The following is a 27,833-nucleotide window of genomic DNA, read 5'->3' as shown; positions in this document are numbered from 1 at the left end:
AGAATGGGACTCACGATTGAAAAGAGCCCGAGACACCTTGCTAAAGAGTAAACAAAGATATCAAAGAGACCAGCGACGTAAAATTATTAAACCGCAATCAATTTTCAAAGAAGGAGATCAAGTTTTGATACACAATGATCATAAGGAACACAAATTAGACATAGAATGGTTAGGACCATTCACGATTGATAAAGTATGCACACCGTATTATGTCATTAACGATAAGAAAGTACACGGTAACAGACTAAAATCTTATTTTCCAGGACGACAATCCTCTTCGCGGGATTAACTTGCGCACACGTCACTATAACACCATTAGATACCCAGAATAACATATTTTTAGAAAAGATAAATAAGGGTTATTTATACAGTAGTACCGCCAATGTGATAATAGGTCTAGACACGAGCGAGATGTTTAAGCAAATCGAAAACATAGCACAATATAAAAACGAAATCAGTAAATCAGCTACTAACTTCGACTATACCGAAGCATTAGATACTTTAGACATACGTATTAATAATATTAGACAATTAGCCAGTCACGTAAGAACCCTCATACACCAGAGAACGAAGCGAGGATTATTGAACTTTGTCGGATCAATCTCTAAAAGCTTATTCGGAACACTAGACACAGACGATTTGGATTTGATAAATAAAAACATTGACACCTTATTTGACGACGACAAACAGATTAAAATCATACTAGCTAACCAGACTTCGCTTATAAAGAAAATGCTTAACACAAAGAGTTTAGAGAATTTAGAACGTTCATATAACCAATTAACGCAGCAATTGAATACAGAAAGCATATTTACTAAACTCATAATGAAAATCGATAATGCCATACAGGATTCGCACTTCCAACTTGACGAAATATTAAACGCGATCATTTTAGGTAAACAAGGTATCATTAGCCCACAGATTATAGAACCCGAAAAGCTTGTAAGCAACTACGCGAAGATCATAGGACATCACACTTATAACATTGCCATTGCGCCCAAAATCGAACACTTTCAATTCATACTCGACATCAGTGACTTAACCGTTTTCACGTATAATGACAAATTATTTTTCAAGATTTCGATACCTCTAGTGCTCGAACAAGAGTGGGATATAATGCGCGTATACCCCATCCCGCATAAAAGAAACAATATATTTATGGCACCCGTGATAGAAAATCCAGTATTTCTAACTTCAAACCTCCTTTACATAAACACTGATCTCGACTATATCACCAAACATTGTAAACGAAAGATAGTCATGATTTGTAAACAAACGCAGCCGATCCACAACAGTAATTCCGACAACGACTGTCACAGCGAAATTATTAACTACAAGAAGAACATCAACAATTGCGAGATATCCGTTTATAAGATCGACTACATCAGTTTCATACCGCTGCACGCCGAAAATCAACTCCTAGCGATACCCTCTAAACCAGTAGAAATTGACGCGATATGTTCCACTAAACATAATATTCAGACCATTGACAGACCATCTATAATTAGCTCTAACGATTCATGTGATTTATTGTTTAATAACGAGTACATGCGAATAGGCGAAAGCAAAACCGAACTAGCTTACGATATGAAAATGAAAACCATAGAACTCAATAACAATGATAGTTACATTCACATTTTGGAGAAGATCAAAAACACGCCGAAAATTATAAGCAACATTGCCTCGTACCGAACTTCCGCGGATCAACTCGATAGCGAAATATCAAAGCTAAATTTCGAACATAGAATAGAGACTTTACGATCGTATGGTATGAGTGCATTACAAATAATAGGATATGTATCGGTAGGATTGATAGGTTTATACGTGCTCAACAAATTAGGATTACTCGACTGTCTGAAGAACTGCGTCCCCAGAAAACTCTGTTTCCACCTGCTCTGCTGTAAGATCAAGAAAGGGCCACAAATCCACAACGACTTCCAACCAACGCAACCGAGTGCGCCAATCAGCCTGTACACCACTGTAAGCCGCCCTTTGGCAATCGAAGACAATGAGGGAGGAAGAGTCTTGATACAGCCCCAGCGGGTCCGCTTCAAGAAGAGCATCCTCAAAAAGAACTTAAGGGACTAAGTTCAATCTAAGAAGGGGGGAATGTGACAGGGACCACACCTGATTATGGCCCGTTGCACACGGCAACACCTTCGTTGCACACGGCAACACCTTCGTTGCACACGGTACCACCTTCGGAGAAGTCCTGTTGATAAGAAGGGATCAAATATCCTCAGCGGTCAGTTGTCTCCGACGGTATAAGAGGCCGCCGCCCCAGGGCACGAGCGTTCAGTTTTGTTTTAGTATCGCCTACGTACGTTCTCCGTGTATTTCAATCATTGTAATAATCTTTGTAACTAACTCAGTGGTACTCAACTCCGGTTGAGCAATAAAGTTTTTTTTATATTTTCTTCTTGATTATTACGTGACAGGGTCATGGCCGTACGCAGCGGCGTATTCGGGATTCGCGGGTCGCGCGGAAATTTCGGCACACTCGCGATTACAATTTCCGCGGGTAAAATATACTCTCGCGAGTCGTAGCTTACAGGCGGCTTCTCGGCGTCGCGAAGGACGATTCCGGTCGTGATCGGACGGTCGGTATCGGCGGCTAGAGATCGAATCGGAAAAATACGTCCAAGCGCGAGCCTGGCGGAAAACCAAAGAGACCGTTTTCCGGCTCGTCTCTCTCGTCTTGCTAGGCGAGGGGTCCGGTGCGGTGCGGTTCGCGGGCGGTTTTTCCGGTGGCGTCACGCATCCGGCGGGACGGTATCGCATCATGGCGGGTTCCGGTTCCCGCCAAGATCGGTTCGGTGGTGCGGGGGTCGCGGGGGTACGCTCGCGGGTACCGACGGATCTCGGTATCCGTCGGTCGTGTTCGGGGCGCGTACGGCTAGGAACAGGCCTGGCGCAGCCAGGTCTGTTACAGCACCATTCCTCTTGAACAGAAAGTTTTAATTGTTCTTTACTTGAAATATGCCGGGTTCGGAGTTTTTTTATCACGCAGATCCCATAAATTTTCGATCGGATTAATATCTGGTGATTGTGGAGGTGTTTTCAAATATTGCGGTGTGTTATAAAGCAACCACTTTCTTGTGTTGCGTGCAGTATGTTTGAGGTCATTGCCTTGAGTGAAGATAAAGTTGTCTTTTATACCCATTTTTTCTGCACTACTTACAATATGGGTTTTTAGTATGTTTAGGTATATTTTGTGGTCCATGATTCCCTCGATGAAGTGTAATGACCCCATTCCAGCAGCACTCATACAATCCCAAATCATAAACCGAACCTCCGCCGTGTTTTACTGTGGGACGTAGATTTTCTTTTTGTAGCTCTGTATTTTTCTTCCTCCAGACCGTACACTTGCCATCAGAGCTAAAAACATTAAATTTACTTTCATTAGTAAATATGACTCTTCGCCAAAACTCGATAGGCTTATTAATATTATTTTTCGTGAAATCAAGTCTCTTCTTTCTATTTGCGGCATTTACGAAATAATTCTCGCGAGCAACTCGGCCGTGGTATTCATTATTTCGTAAACAATTACGAATAGTGCTGAAACATACACTTACTCCAGCGTTGTTTGCAAGCTCAGCAGCGATCTTAGGGGCACTAATTTTAGGATTTGTTTTTATTTCACGCACTATAAAACGTTCATCGCGTAAACTAAGTTTTCGAGGGCGACCAGATTTCACTTTATTTTTATTGGTTTTTCGTTCACCATATCGATCTATAATTCCTTGTATAGTGCTGTGTGGCCTATTAATTGTTTTTGCTATTTCTCGCAATGATTTGCACTGATTATGCAGTTGTATAATAATTTTTCTTTCAGTCTCACTTGTTTCCTTATCTTTATGACCCATTTTACCGAATGTTATAAAAATTAACTGGTTTTGCAGAAGGTTGCCACTAGACTGTTCATCAAAGACCCTGTCTGATTATTTGTCGGGTCCCGCTAAACCATAATATAAACAATCGGACGCCTTTCGAGTACATTCTAGTACCTGTACGAATACTTTTTGCGCGCCAATTTAGAGACACGTCTCATAGTTTCTAATTTTTCTCGTTAACGTTAAACTTTTTCAAGTGTATTTATGTGACAGTATGTAGTTAAAATATATAAAAATTACAATTATGTTTCGTTTTATAAACATGTGTGCAATTACATAGAGAAATACATGGTTTTTTAAGCCTACAAGAGGTGTACGAATACTTTTTACACTCACTGTATATACAGGGTGATCCACGCAATTGTTTTAAGTCATAACTCCGTTATTATTGCATTTACGAAAAAATGATAAAGGAGAAAGATAAATGGTTCGAAGAGCACTACATCTGTGGGCCTTTAAATTTTTTTAGATGCAGCAGTGCATGTGCAATTAACAATTGCATCATTTCTTTAAATAGAAATGCATATTTTTTTTGCACATATCGATTCTTCCGTTCATTCTACGTAAAAAATGATTAGGGTACCATGGCAAAAAAATTATTAGATCTCGAGATATTTTCAAAAAAGACACGCAGAATTCGAATCAGGCCACACAATCTCCAAAAACCTCATTAAACTCGATTAATATTCCTTCGAAAGTATTGTTATCGACCGCGTTGATTAAGATTGCGGATAATCAGGGAACATATTGGCCAACGAATCTATAAAATGGCACGTCATCCCACCGCGATCCCCGCATTTCGGCGGACTTTGGGAAGCTGCCGTAAAATCACTAAAGTTTCATTTAACACGAGTAATAGGCGACAACTTGTTATCGTACGAAGCGTTATTAACATATATCAATCAAATTGAAGCGATTCTCAACTCACGGCCGTTAACACCTCTGTCCTCCGACCCAAACGATTTATCCGTTTTGACACCAGCACACTTCTTGATTGGTGATACGTTAAATGGCATACCCGATTACGAAATATCAAACATTCCATCCGGTCGATTGTCGTCCTGGCAGCATGTGCAAAAAATGCGACATCATTTCTGGCAACGATGGAGGAAGGAATACCTCCACGAGTTGACCACACGTAAAAAATGGTGTGGATTGGATTTTTGCCGAGGATGGGTATCACGGGGCGGAATAACGAACTGCGAAACTTCCCAAAAAATATCTTTACTTGTCGAAGTGCTCGAAACGGAGGTTGCTCGGAATCTGTCTAGTCTTCGGTTCTCCTAGAGGCTATGGAGGGGTGAATCCTAGCTTGCCCCGACTGCCTGCCGGGGTGCTGGAAAAACCCAAGGGTTGTAAACTTCGGGGCCCCCGGGCACTGCTCGCCACATGGCTCGGACCCATTCACATTTGGGTTGCAGATGCCCGGGAGTCCCGCTCCATGAATTGGGCCCGCCGAAGGTCTCCGGTTTACGATCCCGGCGCAATAAAATGTATGTACCCTCGTAGGAAATGCCCACAATGGCATAAACATAAACCCGAAAAAATAGAAATAGGCAGTATCGTAAGAGTGCGGGACGACAATTTCCCTGCAATGCAATGGACCCTCGCACGGGTAACCAAACTTCATCCCGGACAAGACGACATAGTTAGGGTAGTCACAATAAGAACCGCGAAAGGCGAATACAAACGGTCGGTGAAATGTCTCGCGCCGCTACCGATATAAAGAACAACATTGTAAAATACGGACGCTGTATATAGTTAACAATCAGATCAAGGAACTAGGTAAATAGAGGCGAATAATATTAAGACCAATGTAAATAGCATGTATACAGGGTGAGTCACCAAACGTTAGCACCTCAAATATCTTTGTTGTTTCTAAAGATACGTAAAATATGGTAAGGACAAAGTTGAATGGTACAATGGGGGTGACACGATGCAAAAAAAATTTTGTTTTTATGTCTTTTTTTGGAGATATCAAGGTCACCTTGACTTTTTTTAAATGGAACCATCCTTTTTTAAACACCTACAATGATAGTCCCTTTCATTAGTAATTCAGTGACTATAATTAGTCCAAGGTCATTCAAGGTCAAGGACAGAAAAACGTATAAAACTAAAATATGGAAGCAGAATACGTTTATCGGGTTACCCTGAGATCGTCGACAACTCACTTCACCGACACTGTTTTCATCGACACGATTTGACCGACATTAACTTTCGTGGACAGTATGTTTTCATCGACATGGTCAGATAGCCGACAAATATTTTCATCTACACGGTTTGACCGACACTATGTTTTCATTGACACGGTCAAATCGTCAACAAATGTTTTCATTGACTGTCCGTATTTACCAACGGGTCTGAGTTCATTCGTTTCCACGAACTGATAGCTACTTAAGAAATTGTTATTATACTTCCCAATTTGTACCTTTGCTATATCATGTGTACTTTATCGACAGCCACAATTTCAAATCTGACCCAGACCTATTCTTATTATTTTTTCGATTCCATATTCTAGATCTAGATAATGGCCTAAAAAATATACAAAAATGTGACCATCCCCTTTTCCATGGCAGACTACCGAGCGTAGACAGTATTTTTCAAGTTGAACCCTTACTTTCCCGGTAGTGAAGGCGCGTCGCCCCCCAAGCCTACACCCTGTATGAGGATTATAAGTCAAACATTTTTTGAGCCAAGACTTATGTAATTTGAAATGCAGCGGATTATATCAGTGGAACGAATGAACTTAATTCTGTCGCTAAATATAGACTGTCGATGAAAACATTTGTTGACGATTTGACCGTGTCAATGAAAACATAGTGTCGGTCAAACCGTGTAGATGAAAATATTTGTCGGCTATCTGACCATGTCGATGAAAACATACTGTCCACGAAAGTTAATGTCGGTCAAATCGTGTCGATGAAAACAGTGTCGGTGAATTTAGTTGTCGACGATCTCAGGGTAACCCCGTTTATCACGGTTGAGACTTGTAGGAAATAGTAAACATACTATGGTCGTAGTTAAAGTAAACATACATACTAAGGTCCTTCAATGTTATTCAGCATTCTTATTTACTATCAGTATGTTTCCAAACGCGATTCCGCTGTTATATTCGATGACTGAAAAGTGTGATATGATCACGATTTACTGTGAATGTAGAAAAAATGCAGTGCAGGCCCGACGACTTTATGAAGAAAGGTACCCCGAGCGAAACACTCCTTCTAGACATACTTTCACTAATACGTACAGGTTGTTTCGAAGTACTGGAAGTGTACATGCAAGACAGTACAAACGGAAGAATCCCACGACTAATGAAGACAATAAAATTAATATTTTAGCAGCTATAGCTGTCAATCCTCACGTGAGTACGAGAAAAATTGCCCGGGAAGCAGGCATAAGTCAAAGTAGCGTAATACGAATTCTGGCCCGACATAAATTTCATCCGTTCCACATATCGCTCCATCAAGAATTGCACGGGAATGATTTTCAAAATAGAATTAACTTTTGTCAATGGGGATTGCTTCAAAATCATTCATTTTTTTCTAATGTCTTGTTTACGGACGAAGCAACATTTACTAATCATGGCTCAATTAATCTACGGAACGCCCATTATTGGTCTGTGGATAATCCGCACTGGCTGCGAGAAATTGATCATCAAAGACAACGGAGCGTAAACGTGAGGTGTGGTATTTTGAACGACAAAGTAATTGGACCATATTTCGTTAACGGAATGATGACGGGAGAGAAATACGCTGAATTTTTGCAAGAAGATCTGCCAATTTTGTTAGAAGATGTCCCTTTATAAAATCGCTACGATATGTGGTACCAACATGACGCTTGTCCTGCTCATTATGCACGAGTAGCAAGAGAAACGTTGTATTCTCGATATCCAAACCGATGGATTGGAAGAGGCGGAACAGTTTCATGGCCAGCATGTTCGCCTGATTTAAATCCACTGGATTTCTTTTTATGGGGTCTGCTAAAAGATACCGTGTACACGGATGCTCCAACAACAGTTGAAAATATGCGTCAGCGTATCATCACAGCATGTACGAATGTCACGTTCCCATGCATTAACACATGTGCACGTGCCCGATCCCTTTGCAGAATCATACGCTTTCCCCCTATCTCCGCCGCACGCACAGGTAGATCCTGCAACGGCGCGCTCTCTCTCCCTCGCACGGACGGCCAGCATAAGCCTAGCGCTCCCCCTCTCTCTCTCACGAACAGGGAAAACCCAAGGCGATGCGCCCGCACACCAATTAGCCTGCAAAAAACCCACCCTCAATAAACACCCCGTACAACAGTTCCGAAAATATCCGTCAGATGCTACTTGAGACGAAGACTTTCTCGAAGTCAAAAGTATGCTCTGACGGATATACCTCCCCCGGAAAAAACCAGGAAAATCGGAATTCACTCCAACTAGTACTTGTCTTAAAAGTGAAACCCCAGACACGTGCAAGAACGTTTAGCACTGTCTGCCCACACCTTCCTACTCAGTGCAAAAACGTTTAGCACGAGTTTCCTCATTTCCGCCTAAACCCCCACCAATGAAAACCACCTCCGCGAAGAAGGATACCGGACCACCAGGACCACCCACGAGAACCAAGAAGATTCGGAGGGCAGGACGGAAGGTTCAGGAGAACCGCCGCTTCAAAATCCAGAGACGAGCCCAGCAGCTGAAGACCGGATCATCGCCCAACCCACTCCCCTCCCCGCACTGGAAACTCATCCCTCTCACCCCTTGCTATCCGAGTTTTCCAGAGTTTTTCAAAATCACCGAGACAGATCCCCCCCGCTTCACCTTTTACGCGAACAAATTGTTCCCCCAGCCCCCTAGCAAGCGTTAATATTTATCCATAGCTACAGTTACATTTATATCTCGTTTCCTATTATTGTTTATATTCTCACTCTCCGTTATATTTATTATTTTTGTAAAACTTTCATTATTCCAAAGAATATATATACGTTGTTTTCGTTACTCCTGCTACAAAATCGTTTCAAAATCAATTTATTTAGCGAAATAACCTAGAACCTGCAGCACCTTCCCTCTCCTTACGACACGGGTTTTCAACCCTTCTCCATAAGCGATACCAAGCGATCCCCGCCTCGAGAACGGGTTACCGCTCGTCCGTTTTCGGCTCTAACGGCTTCTGATCAATCCCAAAGGGAGTCGGAGGACGCAACACGAATATCACGTCGGATACACTTATCAGAGTTCAACATTCCTTCAGAGCTCGTTTACAACAATGTATCGACGCAGACGGCCATCATTTCGAACATTTATAAAATACAGGTATTCTGCTTCCATATTTTAGTTTGATACGTTTTTTCTGTCCTTGACCTTGAATGACCTTGGACTAATTATAGTCACTGAATTCCTAATGAAAGGGACTATCATTGTAGGTGTTTAAAAAAGGGTGGTTCCATTTAAAAAAGTCAAGGTGACCTTGATATCTCCAAAAAAATGACATAAAAACAAAATTTTTTTTGCATCGTGTCAGCCCCATTGTACCATTCAACTTGTCCGTACCATATATTACGTATCTTTAGAAACAACAAAGATATTTGAGGTGCTAACGTTTGGTGACTCACCCTGTATATATATGTGGGATCCTTGACTCGTGGGTCCTACGAATTGTAGATCGGAGTGCATGTCTATGTTATTGGTATGAATGAAGGCGTGAAGAGTCGTGCGAGAGGTCGAGAAGCGAGTTTAGAGGGAGAGAGCGAGTTTTGGAGTGAGAAAGCGATCGAGCGAGTTCATGTTGTTTAATTTTTGTTTTTCATAACCATATATATTCTGTATCATTAAATGTTGTTGCTGTGATTTTCGTCTTTGATCCCTATGCACCAAAGATCCCTACAATCTTGGGGGCTCGTCCGTGTCTACGAAAATCCGTGAGTTGGGATATTCGTTCGTGTGAAAAGTGACAATTATTAGGGATCAAAGTGCTCAATAGGGATTGAAAGCAAGAGTGACAGTCGTAATTGTGACGATAAGAGTTTGTGACTTGTATAATTAATTAGTGCGATTTATTGTGGGTTATTTTTGTTTGCGCAATGAGTTTACCGATGAGATCTGCCAGTGAATTTTCCGTATCAGAGTTAAAAGAAAAGCTGCGGGCTATGGGACTCGGTACAACGGGTGTAAAAGCCGAATTAATACACCGACTAATGGAAGCTGATCCATCGGGTAACTGGGCGAAGGACAGTGAAACCGAATCGTCAGGCCGCGAGGAAGATCGGCAGTTAGGAGAGGCAGGTACCCATCGTGTGAGTGAGATGGAGTGGGCTAACATGCAGCGAGAAATTGAACTTTGTCGGAGAGAGAAGAGATTGAAGGAAGACGAACTTAACCTGGCACGCAGAGAGATCGAATTTCTGAAAAATATGCAACAACTAAGAATCGGCGGCGATGGGCCGGCAGCTAATATATTTCGTCCGACAATACAAGACGAGATAACACCGCGTGTGACTGCATCAATGGTGGCGGAGATGTTAAATTATTTCGATGGCAACGTGGAAACATATGAAATGTGGGAAAAACAGGTGCGATTACTGAAGGCAACATATCGGGTGACGGATGAAATAATGAGGCTGGTTATTTCGTCACGTTTAAGAGGAAAAGCGTTCGAGTGGTTTCACTGAAAACCGGAATGCATCGCGATGCAAGTCGAAGAACTATTGAAAGGGTTACGAGAAATGTTTTACCGCGAACCAAACAGGATCCGGTTGCGGCAGGAGTTTGAACGGCGTATTTGGAGACGAGAGGAAGCATTTAGCCAATATATGCATGAGAAAGTGATTATGGCAAATCGTCTTAACATGAGTGACAGAAACGTTGTGGACTACGTTATCGAGGGAATCCCAGATTTCACATTAGGAAACATTGCCCGCGCTCAAAAACTGGAGACGAAGACATCATTGTTGGAGGCGTTCGAGGGGGTGTCGTTGTATGGGAAGTTCTTGCCGACGACGTATGCATCATATGCGAGGGCCAAGGAAAATTCGTTTCAACCACGGAGAGCAGAGGAGAAGACATTCCGACCATGGAGGACGGAGGAGAAGACGCTTCAACCACCGAGGGAAGAAGAAAGGATGTACCGACAACCCAGATTCGATGACAGAGCGTATGGACCGATGCGAGTGGAAGAGAGACCGTTGCGACCACCAAGGGAGAACGAGAGGTTTACGTCACCGAGAGGCGAGAGAAGGGAAGTACCCAGAAATGTCAATCGTTGCTTTAATTGCGGTATGGAAAATCATTACAGCACGAACTGTCCTTTAAAAAATCGCGGCGCGAAGTGTTTTAAATGTCAGATGGTTGGCCACGTGGCAGCAAATTGTCCGAAGAAAGATGATGTGAATGCCATTTGTAATTTTTCAGAGTATACGCGCGAAAAATACTACAAGAATGTAAGGATGAATGGAGAGAGTTTAGCGGCATTAGTTGATACCGGTAGCGATTTGTCGGTAATGCGTGCAGAACAGTACGTGAGAATAGGGTCGCCAGCATTAGTACGACGAGAAATTAAATTTTGCGGAATTGGATCTCAAGCTAATAAGACGATAGGACAGTTCAACGCACGAATAGAGATCGATGGTAGTGAATATCCAATCAATATCTGGGTAATATCTGATACATTAATGCAGCATGATTTAATAATTGGTACAGATTTTTTGAACACTGTGGAGATAAATATCAAAGGGGGTGTAATTTCTATCCGTAGCGTTGAAAAAGAACACCAGTCTCAAGGTAATATACCCGAAATTTACAAAATTGATTGTATAGACGAAGCAAACAAGATTGATTTATCAGAAATTTCGAATACCAAGCATAGAAGCATCATTAACGATCTGATTAGAGATTATAAACCACTTAAAACACGGGAAACGGGTGTGAAAATGTCCATAATACTTAAAGATGACGAACCAGTTTATCAGAAGGCTAGACGTTTGTCCCCTTTTGAGAAAGGAGAAGTAGATAAACATATAAAGCAGTGGCTTTCCGACGATATCGTGCAGCCATCTCTTTCTGATTACGCTAGCCCAGTGGTACTCGTTAAAAAGAAAGATGGTACAACTAGGCTTTGTGTAGATTATAGAAAACTGAATACGAAAATAATTAAAGATCGATACCCGTTACCGTTGATCGATGACCAATTGGACGCTTTGCAAGGTTCACGAATTTTTACTACGTTAGATTTGAAGAATGGATTCTTTCACGTGCCTATAGATAAAGTTAGTAGGAAGTATACTGCTTTTATAGTACCGGATGGCCAGTATGAATTTTCTTATGTTCCATTTGGTTTATGTAATTCACCCGCAGTATTCCAGAAATTTATAAATGCTGTTTTTAAAGATTTGATTAACGAGAAAAAGGTTTTGACTTATATGGACGACCTAATTGTTCCCTCAACGGATTTTGAAACTGGTATAGAAAATCTAAAGATGGTATTGCGTGTTGCGGAGGGATTTGGTCTAAAGATCAATTGGAAGAAATGCAGCTTCTTGCAGACTAAAGTAGAGTTTTTAGGGCACATAATTGAAGACGGAAGTGTTCGTCCATCAGAAAGGAAAACAGAGGCGGTTATGAAATTTCCACAACCACAAAATTTCAAGCAAAATCAAAGTTTTTTAGGTTTGGCTGGTTACTTTCGAAAGTTTATCGCAAACTATTCTGTGATCGCACGAACCGTTAACAAACTTATTGAAATCGAACGTCAATTTTCACTTTTGGGAGGAAGAAAAATTTGCATTTGCGAAGTTAAAAACTATATTGAGCAATAGTCCAGTTTTAAAATTATATAGATTAGAAGCGGAGACTGAACTACATACGGATGCTTCGATGCATGGTTATGGTGCAATTCTTTTGCAGCGTAATAATATTGATAATAAGTTTTATCCGGTATACTTTGCAAGTGGAAAAACGACACCAGCAGAATCGAAATATATTAGTTACGAGCTGGAAGTTTTGGCAGTAGTTAAAGCCCTACGAAAATTTAGAATATACTTGTTGGGTATACCATTTAAGATAATCACAGATTGTCAAGCGTTTACATTAACGATGCGTAAAAGAGATTTATGTGTTCGAGTTGCGAGGTGGGCTCTTTTATTAGAGGAATTTAATTATAAAATAGAACATCGTGCGGGAAATAGTTTAAGACACGTAGATGCGTTAAGCCGAAATCCGTTACCGGAGTGTATGTTAATGAACGAATGCGAGGATAGCATAATTGCGAGAATTCGTAAAGCGCAGTGTGAGGATGAGACTTTGAAACCGATTTTCGAAGGAGTGAATGAAAAACGATTAAGTGGGTTCGTATTGCGGAATAGACTGTTGTTTAAGGAAATTGAGGGTGACGTGAAACTAATAGTGCCGCGTACTATGCAATCGCAAATTATTCGACGCGTACACGAGAACGGTCATTTCGGGAGTTCAAAAACAGAGACTCTAGTTAGAAAAGATTATTGGTTCACAGACTTAAAATCAAAAGTTGAGAAAGTGGTGCGCAATTGTGTTCCATGCATTCTAGCCGAAAAGAAACATGGGAGACAGGAAGGATTTTTACATTCTATTGACAAAGGGAATATTCCATTAGATGTGTATCATATTGACCATCTCGGGCCACTGCCATCCACACGAAAGAGTTACAAGCATATTTTCGTGGTCGTGGATGCATTTTCGAAGTTTGTGTGGTTGTATGCCACAAAAACTACAGCTACCTCCGAAGTAGTAGAACGTTTAAAGAAACAATCAGCGATTTTTGGAAATCCTCGGAAAATTATCTCTAATCGTGGCACTGCTTTTACTTCAAATGATTTTCGGGAATATTGCAAATCAGAAGCAATAGAACACAGTCTGATAACGACAGGAATGCCAAGAGCTAATGGACAGGTAGAGCGTGTGAATAGGACACTTATACCAATAGTAACAAAGTTGTCTGCGCCCAAACCGGATGAGTGGTATCGCTATTTGGATATTACTCAGAAATTTTTAAATGCAACACCTCATAGAAGCATCGGTACAACGCCATTTAGATTATTGTTTGGGACACACCCAAGAATGAAGAATAACGCAGATATTCGTGAATTGATAGAGAGGGAATGGATTGATATGTTCCAAAGCAACAGAGAAGAGCAGCGGAATCAAGCTAAGGAATGTGTTTTAAAAGTTCAGCGTGAGAATCGTCGTGGCTACGATAAACATAGGAAGAAGGCTCGGCAATACAAAGAAGGCGAATTGGTGGCCATAAAGAGAACCCAATACGGCCCGGGCTTGAAGTTTGCGCCCAAATATTTAGGTCCGTATCGTGTGACAAAAGTTCTAAGGAACGATCGTTTCGTTGTACATAAAGTAGGCGAGCACGAGGGTCCGCAGCAGACGTCAACTTCGGCAGAATATATGAAGCCCTGGATTGATGAGGCTAGCGACATCTCATCAGTCGAAGAATAAATAAACATATCTGGGGACAGATATCGTGCAGGATGGCCGAGTGTGGGATCCTTGACTCGTGGGTCCTACGAATTGTAGATCGGAGTGCATGTCTATGTTATCGGTATGAATGAAGGCGTGAAGAGTCGTGCGAGAGGTCGAGAAGCGAGTTTAGAGAGAGAGAGCGAGTTTTGGAGTGAGAAAGCGATCAAGCGAGTTCATGTTGTTTAATTTTTGTTTTTCATAACCATATATATTCTGTATCATTAAATGTTGTTGCTTTGATTTTCGTCTTTGATCCCTATGCACCAAAGATCCCTACATATATATACATATAAGAGGCAAGGTAGATTCATTGTAAATTTCATTACCATATAGACGAATTGATATAGACCATCGAAGGAGTTGAACAGAGTCATTCAAGTCATACCTGAAAGGGATGTCCCATTAAAAACGTGCCAAATAGCTATAAATGACCAAGAAAATTAGATTACGACCACCGCAATTCGACAATCCCGACCCCGACAGATGAACAGCACATGCGACCAAACTAACGAAACGACGAACGAAAAACAGTAATAAATCACGCCATTGACGAACGAAGACAAAACCAGGAATCCCTGACAGTCTCCCACTCCCATCAACTCAAAACTCCTCCCAATGCAACCACGTCCAATTACAAAACACTATATTTTCCCACCTAAATCCAAAATCATCCAATCACGATAAAACCGAACTGACGACAGACAGGACACGACAAGACAGATCAGAAAACAAATCGAACAGGCAGACGGACGAGACGAACTGTCCGAAATAAACATATATCGCGAACCACCAAGTACCATTTAAGAAATCTCGAACCGAACAGTTATAACGCGTCTTCTATAACTCGCTTCATATATTAATGTATATATATATAAGGCGCTAAAACTCAAGGAACGTAAAGAATATATTTCACAGAAGTCATAAGGAAATACCAATCCCTAAGACCTATATCCCATAAATTCCAAATTCAAGAGAACAAGATCTATTCAAATTAAAACATTGATAAAGAAATAATGAGAAAATACCTGCAAAATTACTTCTTAACCGTTGAAAACGAAACATGAGGCCCTGGGGTGACCGAGGAACCAGTCCGTGAGGTAAAGAGCGAACCAGCACTGCATCCGTTGGCGAACCTCACCCATTTGAAAACACTGAAAATAAATAATAACATGTATCCAACGGCAGAAGGTGAAGTTTTCAAGCTACTCCACGCGGTAAGGAAAATAAATTGTAGGGACAAATTGAGAATAAATGAAGGGATCGTTTGCGGTGCAATTAAAAATTGTCTGTACCTGAAATACTTGCACTTGTGAAGACTTCATTCAACGTTGATGAACTCAATGGATACATATACAATAGTATATCATGAATAAATTACTTCCGTGAATTTGACTGCAAAGTTCAAGAACATTGACCACTTCGACTCGATGATTTCATACCTCGCTTCATATATTAATGTATATGTCGGGGCGAGGCGCAGCGACGTAGCCCGATGGCAAGGACGTGTAATGCTCGTTGTAATATTCTCTTATAACATTTGTTTTATTGTTTTATTTCTTTGCGGATTGCGGAAAGAGAGATGCGAGATAGGGTTCCGTGGAAATATGGCCTGGAGCCCTGTTGAACGTGACCACGGGTGGCGGAATAGCGTCTTTGTATTTTTGAGAATAGTTTCTGTATTTTTGTTGTCGTGTACATCTCTGTACACGCTCCTGATAGCCTGAGCGAATTTGAGTCGTAACAGGCCATGCTCGGTTTCCAGAGCAATATCAAGAAGCGATCGGTGTTGCGTTGTTTGTTTGAATGCTCGTGGCATTCTTCTCGTAACCTCGTACGGAGTCGCATCGCATTTTTTGGAGTCAGATACGCATCGGAGAGACATAAAAGTAAAGACGTAGATATTCTGAGTGACCCGTGGACTCGTTAACGTGTCTCTCAGTCCTTTGCGAGATTTTATATTGTTTAAAGTGTGATCGAGTTGTGCCTCCGCGGTGGAATTTGTTCGTGTGATTGTGAACCGATCGTGTGAACAGAGCAATGAGCGCACCGTTTGAAAATACTGCCGACCAGCCTCCGACATATATATATATAAGGCGCTAAACTCAAGGAACGTAAAGAATATATTTCACAGAAGTCAGAAAGAAATACCAATCCTTAAGACCCATATCACATAAATTCCAAATTCAAGAGAACAAGATCTATTCAAATTAAAACATTGATAAAGAAATAATGAGAAAATACCTGCAAAATTACTTCTTAACCGTTGAAAACGAAACATGAGGCCCTGGGGTGACCGAGGAACCAGTCCGTGAGGTAAAGAGCGAACCAGCACTGCATCCGTTGGCGAACCTCACCCATTTGAAAACACTGAAAATAAATAATAACATGTATCCAACGGCAGAAGGTGAAGTTTTCAAGCTACTCCACGCGGTAAGGAAAATAAATTGTAGGGACAAATTGAGAATAAATGAAGGGATCGTTTGCGGTGCAATTAAAAATTGTCTGTACCTGAAATACTTGCACTTGTGAAGACTTCATTCAACGTTGATGAACTCAATGGATACATATACAATAGTATATCATGAATAAATTACTTCCGTGAATTTGACTGCAAAGTTCAAGAACATTGACCACTTCGACTCGATGATTTCATACCTCGCTTCATATATTAATGTATATACAGGGTGGCCCACATAACTCTGAACAGCTCAATATCTCGAAAACTATGCCATCGATTTTAAAGTTCTTAGTCTTAAATTGCATGGAACTGAAGGGCCTTTCTGACTACATAAACGTGAAGTGGCCTCCCTTCCCCTTTAATGGGGGAGGGGAGGTACCTTTGTCATTTTAAATGGAACCCCCTATAAAATGTTACATATTTAGATTCTACCGGAAAAAACAAGTCAATTTTGTCTGAAACATTTTTTTGTCAGATACTTCCATGATGAGATATAACAGTTTGAAGTTTCGAGTTGTAGGTACTTGAAGCGCTCGGAAATAGCGTTATGGAATTATACGCGCTTGAGTCCGTTGCTTATTCGTGAAGAAATAAAATGTACTTTAAATTAAATGTTCAAAATGTCCTCCACGGGCTTGTAAACATTTATTTACTCGAAACATCAAAGTTGTTCTAACACTTTTTAACATTTCGGGAGTCACTGAAGCGCAAGCGTCACGTATTCTTTGTTTCATATCCTCTTTTGTCGTCGGCGGTTCAAACATAACTTTGTCCTTTACATATCCCCATAAGAAAAAATCTAATGGTGTTAGATCGGGGGATCGAGGAGGCCATTGACGAGGTCCCCCACGATCTATCCATTTGTTCCCAAATTTTTCGTTCAAAAATTGCCTGGTGATGATTGCAAAATGTGGAGGAGCGCCGTCTTGTTGGAACCACATTTCTCTTCTAACGTGCAGTGGCACATCTTCCAAAAGCGCAGGCAAATGATTTTTTAAGAAATCACAATAACTTGCAGATGTTACAGTTTCTTGAAAAAAATAAGGTCCAATCACAAAATCTCCTATTAGGCCACACCAATCATTTAAAGACCATCGATGTTGAAAGGGAACACATCGCATCCAATTTGGGTTTTCCACGGCCCAATAATGCAGATTATGTCTATTTACATGCCCTGAATTCATAAAAGTGGCCTCATCGGAAAAAAGTATTATGCACAAAAAGTCGTTTTCCACAACACCCTGCAGCCACTCACAAAATCTTACGCGGTGATCGTAATCTGCTATCGAAAGCTCTTGTGATAAAACCATGTGATATGGATGATACTTTTGCCGTTTCAAAATTCGTTGAATTGATGAACGACTAATATGTGATGTTTGTGCAACTGTACGTTCACTAATATGAGGATTTAATGTAATTGCAGCAAGAATACTGGCACTATTATTTTCATTAGTGACAGCTTTAGGTTTATTGCGAGTTTTTTTACACAATTCACCATGCTCGCGAAGCCGCTTTTCTAAATTATGAAATGTTGCATGACATTTTTTGATCCCATAACGTTCAAAAAACACCTAACGTTAATAACATATTCACTTCTGTGTCAAAAGTAGCCATAATCACAATGTTACTGCTTGAATAACAGCTCTAAACTGAAAACATTTTCATAGATAAGTGAGTCAAACTCAAGTATTGTAAATATTGTTGTTTGTGTTTCTTCATGAATAAGCAAAGGACTCAAGCGCGTATAATTCCATAACGCTATTTCCGAGCGCTTCAAGTACCTGCAACTCGAAACTTCAAACTGTTAGATCTCATCATGGAAGTATCTGGCAAAAAAATGTTTCAGACAAAATTGACTTGTTTTTTCCGGTAGAATCTAAATATGTAACATTTTATAGGGGGTTCCATTTAAAATGACAAAGGTACCTCCCCTCCCCCATTAAAGGGGAAGGGAGGCCACTTCACGTTTATGTAGTCAGAATGGCCCTTCAGTTCCATGCAATTTAAGACTAAGAACTTTAAAATCGATGGCATAGTTTTCGAGATATTGAGCTGTTCAGAGTTATGTGGGCCACCCTGTATATAAGGCGCTAAACTCAAGGAACGTAAAGAATATATTTCACAGAAGTCAGAAAGAAATACCAATCCTTAAGACCCATATCACATAAATTCCAAATTCAAGAGAACAAGATCTATTCAAATTAAAACATTGATAAAGAAATAATGAGAAAATACCTGCAAAATTACTTCTTAACCGTTGAAAACGAAACATGAGGCCCTGGGGTGACCGAGGAACCAGTCCGTGAGGTAAAGAGCGAACCAGCACTGCATCCGTTGGCGAATCTCACCCATTTGAAAACACTGAAAATAAATAATAACATGTATCCAACGGCAGAAGGTGAAGGTTTCAAGCTACTCCACGCGGTAAGGAAAATAAATTGTAGGGACAAATTGAGAATAAATGAAGGGATCGTTTGCGGTGCAATTAAAAATTGTCTGTACCTGAAATACTTGCACTTGTGAAGACTTCATTCAACGTTGATGAACTCAATGGATACATATACAATAGTATATCATGAATAAATTACTTCCGTGAATTTGACTGCAAAGTTCAAGAACATTGACCACTTCGACTCGATGATTTCATACCTCGCTTCATATATTAATGTATATGTCGGGGCGAGGCGCAGCGACGTAGCCCGATGGCAAGGACGTGTAATGCTCGTTGTAATATTCTCTTATAACATTTGTTTTATTGTTTTATTTCTTTGCGGATTGCGGAAAGAGAGATGCGAGATAGGGTTCCGTGGAAATATGGCCTGGAGCCCTGTTGAACGTGACCACGGGTGGCGGAATAGCGTCTTTGTATTTTTGAGAATAGTTTCTGTATTTTTGTTGTCGTGTACATCTCTGTACACGCTCCTGATAGCCTGAGCGAATTTGAGTCGTAACAGGCCATGCTCGGTTTCCAGAGCAATATCAAGAAGCGATCGGTGTTGCGTTGTTTGTTTGAATGCTCGTGGCATTCTTCTCGTAACCTCGTACGGAGTCGCATCGCATTTTTTGGAGTCAGATACGCATCGGAGAGACATAAAAGTAAAGACGTAGATATTCTGAGTGACCCGTGGACTCGTTAACGTGTCTCTCAGTCCTTTGCGAGATTTTATATTGTTTAAAGTGTGATCGAGTTGTGCCTCCGCGGTGGAATTTGTTCGTGTGATTGTGAACCGATCGTGTGAACAGAGCAATGAGCGCACCGTTTGAAAATACTGCCGACCAGCCTCCGACATATATATATATATAAGGCGCTAAACTCAAGGAACGTAAAGAATATATTTCACAGAAGTCAGAAAGAAATACCAATCCTTAAGACCCATATCACATAAATTCCAAATTCAAGAGAACAAGATCTATTCAAATTAAAACATTGATAAAGAAATAATGAGAAAATACCTGCAAAATTACTTCTTAACCGTTGAAAACGAAACATGAGGCCCTGGGGTGACCGAGGAACCAGTCCGTGAGGTAAAGAGCGAACCAGCACTGCATCCGTTTGCGAACCTCACCCATTTGAAAACACTGAAAATAAATAATAACATGTATCCAACGGCAGAAGGTGAAGTTTTCAAGCTACTCCACGCGGTAAGGAAAATAAATTGTAGGGACAAATTGAGAATAAATGAAGGGATCGTTTGCGGTGCAATTAAAAATTGTCTGTACCTGAAATACTTGCACTTGTGAAGACTTCATTCAACGTTGATGAACTCAATGGATACATATACAATAGTATATCATGAATAAATTACTTCCGTGAATTTGACTGCAAAGTTCAAGAACATTGACCACTTCGACTCGATGATTTCATACCTCGCTTCATATATTAATGTATATATATATATAAGGCGCTAAACTCAAGGAACGTAAAGAATATATTTCACAGAAGTCAGAAAGAAATACCAATCCTTAAGACCCATATCACATAAATTCCAAATTCAAGAAAACAAGATCTATTCAAATAAAACATTGATAAAGAAATAATGAGAAAATACCTGCAAAATTACTTCTTAACCGTTGAAAACGAAACTCGAGGCCCTGGGGTGGCCGAGGAACCAGTCCGTGACGTAAAGAGCGAACCAGCACTGCATCCGTTTGCGAACCTCACCCATTTGAAAACACTGAAAATAAATAATAACATGTATCCAACGTCAGAAGGTGAAGTTTTCAAGCTACTCCACGCGGTAAGGAAAATAAATTGTAGGGACAAATTGAGAATAAATGAAGGGATCGTTTGCGGTGCAATTAAAAATTGTCTGTACCTAAAATACTTGCACTTGTGAAGACTTCATTCAACGTTGATGAACCACCGTTGAATTACTTCCGTGAATTTGATTGCAAAGTTCAAGAACATTGACCCTGTAGCGGCTAGCGGGGCGCCGGAAGAGAAATCTTCAGCGAACCTGCCTACCTGCCGAATTTTTTACCAACACGGCGAGCAACGAAGACCCCGCGAGCATGGTGAGGCAGTTACGCGAACACTTCCGCGACGTTCGCCCGGTGCCGGGATCGCGTCATGGTGGCAACAAAGTGTTTGTCTACAAAGACCTAGCGACCGCCTCCCACGTGTACCTTCGTACCGACGCAACGCGGACCCCATTGCAAAACGCGTACGAAGGACCTTTCCCAGTTATTTCGCGTAACGGGAAGAATTTCAAGATTCGAGTGAGCGGAAAAGACACAACGGTAACCATTGACCGCCTTAAACCCGCGTACACGGTAAACGGTGACGAGACCGTACGATACAAAGACTCGCAACCGATGACCGAGCCGACCCCCGCGCAGGTACCTGTCCACAGGCGCTCAGGTAGACGCGTCAGATTTCCTGACTACCTGCAGGTCGGAACGTGAGACAACCTTTGCCACGTTGTATATATTGTACATTTTGTAAATAGCCAGCTACAATAAGAATAGGTATAGATTATCCGGTAATTAGGATTAAGTTAAGATAGCGTTAGCACTGGTAAGGGGGTGATGTAGCGGCTAACGGGGCGCCGGAAGAGAAATCTTCAGCGCACCAGCACCAAGAAAGATTTATGGTTTGCACAGCATAAGACGCTATTTGTGAGAAAACGTCTTTAACGTTTTTGGCCACTTAGCGGACAGATGTGTCCTTGTTGTTCCTAGCGACGAACTCAAGTTTTATTTTATGTATAAAAAAATATTTGTTTTTCCTTTTTTGTAAAAAAAAATGTAAAATGCGATATTTGCGATATAAAACTGTGTAACAATCGTTTTAAACAGTACATTGTTAATAAACTCCATGAATAATTTGGATGTCCGTTACTGCACATACGATCGACCGCACGCGGTGATACGAGTCATTCGTCAGTAAAACGTCGCTGATGTTTCAACGCGGCAGCTTAAGTAGAGCGATGATGCAAATGGGTTAAGCGTTTATAACTCGTAAACGAATTAACCAATATCGGTGAAATTTTCAGCATGGATATAATTTATTCAAGCAAATCAAACACATTTTTTAAATTTTCAGTACAGGCTCAGATAAAAAAGCTAAAAAAACCAACTTTTACTATTTCTTTCGCGATTCCGACCAATTCAAACTTTTTTCAAAAATTTTTACACCTTGTCTAATAAACTAATCCTTCCAACTTCTTAATAAAATTCAAGTCATTTGATCTGATTTTTAAAAAGTTATGTTGCTTCAAATAATGTAGACTCAGTTTTGCTCGTTAGTGTATGTACATAAGGCGCTAAAACTCAAGGAACGTAAAGAATATATTGCGCAGAAGTTATAAGGGAATAGCAATCCCTAAGACCCATATCCTATAAATTCCAAAATCTATTCAAATTAAAACATTGATAAAGAAATAATGAGAAAATACCTGCAAAATTACTTCTTAACCGTTGAAAACGAAACATGAGGCCCTGGGGTGACCGAGGAACCAGTCCGTGAGGTAAAGAGCGAACCAGCACTGCATCCGATGGCGAGCCTCACACACTTGAAAACACTGAAAATAAATAATAACATGTATTCAACGGCAGAAGGTAAAGTTTTCAAGCTACTGCACGCGGTAAGGAAAATAAATTTTAGGGACAAATTGAAAATAAATGAAGGGATCGTTTGCGTTGCAATTAGAAATTGTCTGTACCTGAAATACTTGCATTTGTGACGACTTCATTCAACGTTTATGAAATCAATGAATACATATATAGAAACAACTTATAGCGATCATGAATAAATTACTTCTGTGAATCTGATTGCAAGGTGAAAAAACATACCTCGCTTCATATATTAATGTATATATATAAAAGGCGCTAAAACTCAAGGAAAGTAAAGAATATATTCCACAGAAGTCATAAGGAAATACCAATCCCTAAGACACATAACCCATAAATTCCAAATTCAAGAGAACAAGATCTATTCAAATTAAAACATTGATAAAGAAATAATGAGAAAATAACTGTGAAATTTCTTCTTAACTGTTGAAAACAAAACAGGAGGTCCTGGGGTGACCGAGGAACCAGTCCGTGAGGTAAAGAGTGAACCAGCACTGCATCAGTTGGCGAACCAGCACTGCATCAGTTGGCGAACCAGCACTGCATCAGTTGGCGAACCTCACCCATTAGAAAACACTGAAAATAAATAATAACATGTATCACTCAATGAATACATATATAGAAACAACTTATAGTGATCATGAATAAATAACTTCTGTGAATTTGATTGCAAAATGGGAGAACATCGACTCGATAATTTCATAGGGTGGATAATAAAAATCTCCTTGTACATTTTAACCAAAGAACCCCCCCCCCCCCACCTAAAGAACAAATTCGGTCATTCAAAATAGGCAGAATTTTACATCAAAATAGACAGTTTATGCGAATATCTCGGAAAATAAAGAGACCGCCGTACTGTGCGGACAAATGGCCTGTTTTCGAGAAAACTAATCAAAATGTATACTTCAAACCTAATCGCCATAATACGTACTCACAACACACGGCACTGACACGAATGGGTGCTCTGACGTGACTACTGGCCGACGCGAGCGAGCGAATGTTCGATGGCATTCCTTCCACTGTCCAATTATTTCTGTCGCCAGTCGATTGTGTAACAAACGGCGACCGCCCTCGGAACCGATCTCCGCGTGTTTCTCTGCAGCTTCCCGAGGAGGATCGCCGCCGCGTATACAACATGTGTTGGCGGTTAGTCGGCGTGCTCCTTGCTGCTCGATGCCCAGGCCGCCACATGTCCATTCTCAACTGTCTTTATTCGGCGGTTTATTCGACTTCGAATAATTTTCGGAGGCGCGTTCGAATGCTGTAACGAGGACACAGAGTTGGGCAAAATATTTATCTAAATAAAAATTTCGAATTACGAATAAAAGATAAAAAAATTTTTATTCGTTATTCGAAGTTTCGAATAAAAAAATTATCTTCATTCGACGAGTATCGAATAAATAATTTTATTCGACGAGAATTTATCCGACGAATAAAGATAATTTTTTTTATTCGAAGCGGATTTATTCGAACTTCGAATAATTTTTTCATCTTTTATCTTTATTTTCTATTCGAAAGCTTCTAATAAATCTTCGAATTACTTTTACCGAGCGCCGAGCTTCAAAGACCCAGCGACGACAGACGACATACAATGTAAGCGGATGGAGAATCGCGCACGTATGAAAGTTTAAACTTTTAGATTTTTCAATATATCCTCATGAAATTGTGACGAGCGAATGGAGGGGATTTTCCTGATGAAAATAAGTTCAAATTCGAGTGTAATCGAACAAGTTTCATTGATACGTAATGGTACGATAAAAATTACAATCTCATTAAAGACAGTCCAAATGATGTCGTGTTTGCACTCATTTTGATCGGGATAAGCTCTACAATTCATTCGTATAAACAATATTGTTCTGATTAAAAATGTAAAAGCATAAATTGCCAATAATGCTCGATTCTCCATCTGCTTACATTGTAGGCCGTTGGTCGGTCGCTGGGTCTTTGAAGCTCGGCGCTCGGTAAAAGTAATTTGAAGATTTATTAGAAGCCTTCGAATAGAAAATACAGATAAAAGATGAAAAAATTAATCGAAGTTTGAATAAATCCGCTTCGAATAAAAAAATTATCTTTTTTCGTCGAATAAAATCATTCGATACACATCGAATAAAGATATGAAGGAACAGGGTTATATAAGGCGGGTGCCTTAGAATAAGTGTTCAAATCAGGAGTACGTGACTGAGTCGTTTATTTATAAATAGAGTGATGTCGCGAGAGCGTCCGGGGTGGTTCAGCTAAAACCGGCGATTCACTTCGACTCGCGGCTGAACTGTTATTGCGACTTAGCAACGACCGGACTAGACTCTAAGTGACTCGGCGGATAAGCGGCTGTGTCTACTTCGTGACTCCCTCCTCGTCGGTAGTCTCTGCCTTATATTATCGAAAATGCTTGTCGGCTGATTGGTGGAAGTCCTTGCGAGGAACTTCCACCAATCCGTGCATTTTGCATAACACGCCCACGTTCCACGCCTCTCGTGCGTGAGAAGGGTGAGCGTGTCGTGCTGTTAAAAATCTAATTTTGGTGGTGCAGCGGGGTGTCTTCCGGGCCCCGTGCTAAGTGCGGTACGTGACTGCTGGCTTACGTCAACGGGCCCAGCTTTCCCGGGTGATAGAAACCAGGCACGCGTCGCTGGGACACTCTAGGCTGGAGACCCTTAGACTACCCAAAATTTATGGCGTCCACTTGCGCTATTGAGTTCGTCGCTAGGAACAACAAGGACACATCTGTCCGCTAAGTGGCCAAAAACGTTAAAGACGTTTTCTCACAAATAGCGTCTTATGCTGTGCAAACCATAAATCTTTCTTGGTGCTGGTGCGCTGAAGATTTCTCTTCCGGCGCCCCGCTAGCCGCTACATCACGCCCTTACCAGTGCTAACGCTATCTTAACTTAATCCTAATTACCGGATAATCTATACCTATTCTTATTGTAGCTGGCTATTTACAAAATGTACAATATATACAACGTGGCAAGGTTGTCTCACGTTCCGACCTGCAGGTAGTCAGGAAATCTGACGCGTCTACCTGAGCGCGTGTGGACAGGTACCTGCGCGGGGGTCGGCTCGGTCGTCGGTTGCGAGTCTTTGTATCGTACGGTCTCGTCACCGTTTACCGTGTACGCGGGTTTAAGGCGGTCAATGGTTACCGTTGTGTCTTTTCCGCTCACTCGAATCTTGAAATTCTTCCCGTTACGCGAAATAACTGGGAAAGGTCCTTCGTACGCGTTTTGCAATGGGGTCCGCGTTGCGTCGGTACGAAGGTACACGTGGGAGGCGGTCGCTAGGTCTTTGTAGACAAACACTTTGTTGCCACCACGACGCGATCCCGGCACCGGGCGAACGTCGCGGAAGTGTTCGCGTAACTGCCTCACCATGCTCGCGGGGTCTTCGTTGCTCGCCGTGTTGGTAAAAAATTCGGCAGGTAGCCGAACGCTCTCGCCATAGACGAGCTCTGCCGTTGATGCCAGCAGGTCGTCCCGATACGCTGCCCTAATACCTAAAAGTACTACTTTATGGCAGCTTTGAGCTGTCTATGGAAGCGCTCGACCATGCCGTTTGCCGCCGGATGATAGGCTGCAGTTCGAATATGCTTCGCGCCTAATAAATTGCTCAGGTGTTTGAACAACTGCGATTCGAACTGTCTACCCTGGTCCGTTGTGATCCGGATGGGGGTACCGAATCTAGCCACCCATCCGGCGACAAACTCTTTCGCTACCGTTTCTGCCTCGATATTGGCGATCGGAAAGGCTTCGGGCCAACGCGTGAAGCGATCGACGCATGTGAGGCAGTATCTTTTGCCGTCTGATATCGGTAGCGGGCCCACCAAATCGAGATGGATGTGCTCGAATCTGGCGGACGGCGCTTTGAATTCCGATATCGGGCTGAAGACGTGTCTACTCGTTTTAGCGCGCTGACATTCGGTACAACTGCGAGCCCAAGCGCGACAGTCGCGTTCTATCGACGGCCAAACAAATCTCTGTTTGCAGAGTTTCGCGGTGGCCTTGATACCTGGATGGGCGCAGTTATGGACAGCTGAGAACGCGTGTCGGCGAAACGGTGCTGTTAAGAATGGGCGCGCGACATTCGTTGACACGTCGCAATAGACTTCGACGTCGCTGTCGATTAATCTGACGCGCTTGAGCGTTAATGAGGTGTCGGACGCGGTTAAGAACTTGTCGACTTCTTCGTCGTTTTCTTGCGAACGAGCTAATTCCGCGTAGTCTATAGTCGACGCGATAGATTCGATTCGCGATAGTGCGTCCGCCACCTCATTATCTTTGCCGCTGATGTGCCGAATGTCGGTGGTGAACTGGCCTACGTAATCCAGATACCGAAACTGTCGAGGGGAACATTTGTCGGATCTCTGGTTGAACGCGAAAGTTAGAGGTTTATGATCGGTGTATATCGTGAACGAACGACCTTCGACCATATGTCGGAATTTCTTAACCGCTGTATATATCGCTAGAAGTTCGCGATCGTATGCGCTGTAGTTACGCTGTGCGGGCGACATGGATTTCGTGTGGAAGGCTAGTGGCCTCCACGAATTTCCTTGTCGCTGTTGCAGCGTTGCTCCGATCGCGAAATCCGACGCATCCACCATAATCGCGAGTTGCGAACGACTCGATGGATGCGTTAGTAGCGTAGCGTTGGCAAGTGCATCTTTGGATGCTTGAAACGCTAGAGCGCTCGCCGTCAACATTCTCAATAAGAACCCGGTTATTTAAGAAAATGTGTCCTTATATTTACATTCTGCCGAATATTGCAAATTACGCCTAGAAAACGCAAAAGTATGACCTGTTCGTTCGCGAGCGCGCTAGATTTATCTTTTATCTAACGCTTTTCACTCCTAGAAAGCCCCATCTTTGCATTATCGAACAATGATTTGCCGCCTCCCGAACCCTTGCAATCTTTTTCGTTCTTGCGGATCTAG

At 41.6% G+C, this 27,833-nt stretch overlaps 1 long non-coding RNA gene across 1 annotated transcript in view; it reads right to left on the bottom strand.

Annotated features, from left to right (window-relative positions):
• The window catches only part of LOC143358712 (uncharacterized), a 32,888-nt gene extending 8,947 nt beyond the window's left edge, over positions 1–23,941 (bottom strand). The window contains exons 1-9 of the long non-coding RNA XR_013082989.1: positions 23,838–23,941; positions 23,331–23,482; positions 22,732–22,857; positions 20,884–21,009; positions 20,288–20,413; positions 19,070–19,195; positions 16,618–16,743; positions 15,402–15,527; positions 3,182–3,378 (exon numbers count right to left, since the gene is read on the bottom strand). This is a non-coding gene — a long non-coding RNA (uncharacterized LOC143358712). The remainder of the gene's footprint in view (positions 1–3,181; positions 3,379–15,401; positions 15,528–16,617; positions 16,744–19,069; positions 19,196–20,287; positions 20,414–20,883; positions 21,010–22,731; positions 22,858–23,330; positions 23,483–23,837) is intronic.
• Positions 23,942–27,833: the final 3,892 nt, after the last annotated feature.

Source organism: Halictus rubicundus, chromosome 11 (genome assembly GCF_050948215.1).
Source record: "Halictus rubicundus isolate RS-2024b chromosome 11, iyHalRubi1_principal, whole genome shotgun sequence".
Lineage (NCBI taxonomy): Eukaryota > Metazoa > Arthropoda > Insecta > Hymenoptera > Halictidae > Halictus > Halictus rubicundus.
The sequence above is the reverse complement of the archived record's forward strand: the minus strand, read 5'-3'. Positions and strand labels throughout refer to the sequence as shown.